The sequence below is a fragment of the Stegodyphus dumicola genome, chromosome 11, assembly GCF_044657685.1.
Source record: "Stegodyphus dumicola isolate Sdum_Otavi_A_Nest chromosome 11, ASM4465768v1".
Taxonomy (NCBI): domain Eukaryota; kingdom Metazoa; phylum Arthropoda; class Arachnida; order Araneae; family Eresidae; genus Stegodyphus; species Stegodyphus dumicola.
The window spans coordinates 122,955,055-122,960,628 of NC_140778.1; the positions used below are offsets into that span (position 1 = coordinate 122,955,055).

The 5,574-nt window shown below is 29.2% G+C and overlaps 1 long non-coding RNA gene across 1 annotated transcript; it reads left to right on the forward strand.

Annotated features, from left to right (window-relative positions):
- The first annotated feature begins 209 nt into the window (after positions 1-209).
- Positions 210-5,262, forward strand: LOC146994372 (uncharacterized). The gene is made up of 3 exons (XR_015043863.1): positions 210-424; positions 1,556-1,620; positions 4,777-5,262. It is a non-coding gene; the product is annotated as an uncharacterized LOC146994372 (long non-coding RNA).
- Positions 5,263-5,574: the final 312 nt, after the last annotated feature.

Sequence of the window (5,574 nt, forward strand, 5' to 3'; positions counted from 1 at the left end):
ATTCGGCGAGGCAGTTAATGCTTGTCCCATGTGAACGGGACGCGTAATGGCAAACCGCACATTGAGTTGAACAGTGTTAAACGAATGTCGCATACTGCGCATGCCCAGAAACAAATTTGGCGTAATTATTATGTTAGCGCGATTTGAAAAGAGGATAAATACGGTATGTAGTAGATGTACCGCCATCTGATTGTAAACAAATCCGGCGTTTAAGTCTTCGTTGAGTATATGTATGTAAAGTAATTACTGTGTAAAATTATATTTTTTTCCTGTACTGCTCCAACAAGTGGAAAGTTGAACGATACGATCAAGTTTGAATTCGATTGAAGAGTGCACAAAATGGGTAAAGGAAGTAGCGTAAATGCAGATGCTCCAGTGGATAGTGCGAGCTTCAAACCAAATGCTATTGCGAGATTGCTTTCAGGTATGTATATATTTTCCCATTTCAGTAAATTTGATATGTTATATGTGCAATATGTGATATATTGTATTTTAACACATATACAGTTCATTAACATTTCCTAAATTTCTATAATGTAGCATTAAGAAAGATGTTTTAAGAAATTTGTTTCCTTACTGTTTTAATTTTTTCGAAAAGAAACATCATTTTCGAGAAACTTCAAGAAGAAAGTTATTAGCGTAATTTTATTACAGCTAAAACTGATGCAAGGTACTTGAGTCTTTTATCTCAAAATGTGCTGAAATGTTTTGGTTGAAGTTAATATAAAATAATGTAATGAATTGTGGTATAACTGTAAAGAATTGGTAAAAATAAAATATAATTAGCTCAAATTTACTTAACTCCTTATATTATCAAATATCTATTGAATAGAAAAACCTGTTGAAATATTAAATGTAACAAGTTCTATATTTAAAAGGCAGATGATTGTACAGCATGTAGGAATTGATGATGATTTTTAATAATCCTAAAGTAATAGTAAAGTCAACAATAAAGTATATTTTGATGTATGTAATTTTCATCAATGATTGCATAAAATTGCACTTTAATATAAAGTATGCTTGGATTGTTTTCATGTATACTATATATTATTGCAAATTAGTTCTTCATAAAATTGTATATTTCTGCTGTGAAAAAGTATGTATGCAATCATGCAAGTTGTAGGAAAACATGTACATGTACTGCACATATACCAGGACGACAAGATAACAATTATGACTGTCAATCATCATTTGCTGACTGTATCTGTCAAGCTGACTACACAGACTATAGTAGCCAAAGATAAGTTGTAGAAAGTGTGTTTCTGAGTTGAATATATGAATTAAAGTTAGTAGGATAATTATTCTTAACTAAATAATAAAATTTAAATAAAACTCCTTATTTCATTTTTTATAAATTCTCTTATTATTATGATGTGATTTCACAACCATTGACCCTCTCCTATTGTTAAATAATTCATTCAGCACTGAACAACATATTATTTTATTGGTATAAAAATAATATATTTTGTGTGTATGACCAAGTTATGATCTAAGATTTTTCAATACTTGAATCATCCTTTTAAAGATTTTTATAAAATGATTTTTTTAATTTCAGGCATTGGCACAGTGAATGGCAGCTGAAAAATTTTGACCCTTGTTTCTGGAAGTGAAATGTTAGATGTAAGTAATGATGTCTGAGACCCTTATCACACGGCATTTGTTTCACATGAACAACTTGTTTCGGACAATTTTTCTGCCTGGTTTACTATTGAAAGAAAGACATGCAACGTTTTCCTTCCTTTCTAAAAAAATTGCAAATTGTTCGTTTTCAATCAATCAACTATCAGCTTGTTTGTAATGGGGAACCAGTTCCCCATGTTAACCCCAAAGTGATCTATGATAATTGGCTGTTGTGACAAAGCAGAAAAATTGTGCCAAACAGTTATTCTTCCGAAACAAACTGACGTGTGATAGCATCCTTACTGTTAATAATATTGTGAAGCACTATGTTAAGCCCAAAGTGATCTATGATAATTGGCTGTTGTGACAAAGCAGAAAAATTGTGCCAAACAGTTATTCTTCCGAAACAAACTGACGTGTGATAGCATCCTTACTGTTAATAATACTGTGAAGCACTTAATTGTATGCTTTGCTAATGAATATGTACTAGGCAATTGTGGCTATTATGAAAGAGGTGAAATTTCAAATACAATTGTTTCAGTTACAATTATTACAGATATTATTTAATTTTGTAATAATGCTAATTAAAAATATGAATTAAGAAAATGCAAAAATTAGTGTATAAGCATACTAAATAGTTCAGAGTAAGACTTGTACTTAATTTATAGTACGCACTCATTCACACATATGATGACTCGTACACTGATATAAATTTGATATGCTTTTATACTGTTTACATGTCTTCTATATTCAGATTTGAATCATCATCTGCCAACAAATTCAGTTAATCAGGCATTGTTGACCTTATTAGTTTCTTGCAGATGTGTGAACTTTGGAAACATTTTTAGATTTAGTGTAGTTTTTGTTTGCTTTTCAGGTTTTCACATAATACCAACTAGAAACATTACCTCTTCATTTTAAAGGTCAAAGAGATAAAAAAAAAAAAAAAATTAATTAGTTAATATCAAACCTAAAATGTACTTTTATTACACAACTATTATTTAAGCCATCCAAATGGGCGCAATATTTTTATAATACTTTTATTTAATTTTTCAGTATATGTTATTGAAGCCATTCAAATCCCACTTGGGCATTTTCAAGCATATTAGTTGTTGAATATTATGTCTGACTCTAAACACACAGGCAAAGTATGTATAATTATTATGTAATTTAACCTATCTTTCCTTCAAATATTTCTTTAAAATTACACGAGACAGGCATACATTTGAGCTTTGATTAACAGACTTAGTGTAGTCGCCATGACGGATAAGAAAACAGATGAATAATAGACCACCCATAATCACCAATATATAATGCAAGGATATGAGAATAAAGATTGCTTATTAGCATAATAGTGCACTGAATATTAGATATAAAAATTATAGAACTGAAAGATTTGTCACGTATCATCTTTGCTTATTATTATATATATTGAAAATAAACAGTTTGCTTCTGCAACAGAATAAATATCGAGTGTCTTGAAATGTTTTGTATACCTGGAGCTTTACAGTTCAGTACATTATACAAAGAGCAGTATATATAATGATTATCAGGTCTGTACAGAAATTTTTAATGGAAAATTCTTGTGTATAGATTTAGTTGATATTTCTTATCTTGTGTACAGATTTAGTTGATATTTTGCAAGACATGGCAATATTTCAGACTTTTACTGTAATTACTGTGACAAAACAATCATTAGAAAATTATACACATATGAAAATTATTAATATTACATTATGTAACTTATATTAATAATTTTCATACGTATATATGTAATATTTTGGCAGGCACAGGAATGACCAAAGCTTGACAATATAACTACATCATTGTATGGCCAGGCATTGTTATGGCTGGATAGAAGGTTGCAAAATGATGACAAAGAAGGATTTAGCTTTTTGATCCCACATCTTTATTCAATTCTCTCAGCAGATCATTTTGCCTTTAGATGAAATTCTCAAAATTATATATTCAATATTGATTTAAACTAAGTAAGATTAAATTTAGACTTTACGTCATATCTGCTTTAACAAAGGAAAGAACAAGATGGCAGGAGCAGCTGCAAGGTCTTGTAGCAGCGGTAGAAGAAAGCAGTCTGACGAAAAATGGCATGTATTCAGTATGTGTACTAGCGATTATATAACATGCCAGAATGTTCTCGAAAGTACTGGTCTAGGATAAGATCCTGAAACTGCAGTAAGTTAATTATAGGTTGCATGCTTGCGCAGAGCAAAGCCACTGTATTTTCTATATTTTACATGTATATAATACATATTCTTTGTGTCTTGGTGAATACATTCTACCTCGCTGGCAGGTAGCAGAAACTGACGATCAAAAGATTGATGAATATTTAATAATTTTGATGAGATTATCTAGGAAAGTAAAATAGTTTAAAACGTATTAAATATGGTTTTCCAGAATGTTTCCTAGCATAGTTTTTAATCTCAGACTAAATGATACACTGGAAGTTCATATTCTTGTGTCATAAAGTATGCTTTATTGTAATTAGTCTTAGATTGTAAAGTTAAATTTATGAAAATATGATGAGTTAAAAATGTATTGCAGATATTAAACTAGATTTTTATATGCAATTTTGAAATTTTAGAGATCTTGCTTCATGTAATTATTTTTAATGTTTTTATTAAATTCTTAATTAATGCTATTATGCATGCATTAGAAAGTGAAATGAAATAATACTTAGGGATATCATTTGGCTGCATTCTGTTGTTTCTCAGTTAAACTATTCTGCATTCAAAAAATTACTCAAGGATTCTCACGAATACCAGCTCAAACAGTTCCAAAGTATTTCTGCAAACTATACATAATTACTTAAGAATTGTATCTTTTTGATAATATTATTCAGCCTTTACAAGTTACTGCCAAAATTATTTTGTAAATCAGAAATCTTCGAGGGGATTAGTGTGTCTCGCATAGTTACCCTGGTGCCACACTATAACACTGAAATTGATAGATGTATAATTGAATGTTTAATCAAAAATGTCTAATTCCTCTTTTATGATATTTCAATAATTGATACTACTGAAACAAGAAATGTTGGTACATTAACATTTTCTTAATATTCATTGTGTATTTGTTATGATGCATGTATTAATGTCATTACAAGTTAGCATTTGATAATGTTTGTTTCAACAATTTAAGGTTTGATGAAGTGCCACAGAGATTATCGCTTAAAGAATGCGTGCAGGCCAACCACCAACACAAGATATTAAAAGAGCAATGAAAATGAAGATTTAACTATAAAGAAAAATCTGACTAATATTATTACTCATAACACTTAATTGTTTCGTATTATTGTAAATTTATGTGAGTTTTCCTGTATTCTGTTTATTTTGCAACTTATGTTATTGTAAATTCATGTATGTTTTCATTCTTGCTCTGTCATGCATTTCATACTAATTGTTTGTTGTGCATATTAATTATATGTGTATATTACTTCATTGAATTACTGTATTTGAATTTTAATAAACCTTTTTACCATTCAGTAGTACTTTTCCATAAAACCCTGAACATTCTAAACATCCCATATCCTCAATTCTAAATAATACTTGAGTTTACTTAATTCATGTATTAATAGCAGATTTGAAAAATAATACAAGAGTGACATATTTTGAGGTAAAATAAATACTGCTCAATTGGACATTTTAAAATGTTTTTCCTTTTAATAGAGGAACATTTTTTAAGGATTTAATTATTAGTATTTGAATATTGTATTAATATATGATTAATTAGTATATGAATATACTGTGTGTAATGAATAAGTAAGGCAGTGAATAAATTTTGAACAATTTCATATGAAGGAATATGATCTGCCTGGGTTAAAAAATTAATCTTTAAATCCTATTTATGAGATTATATGGCTGGAATCTGTAGCCCAAAAGCAGTTAAAGCAACCCACCTCCAAAAAAGAAGACATTTTAAATAGTTTCTTCTAAAACT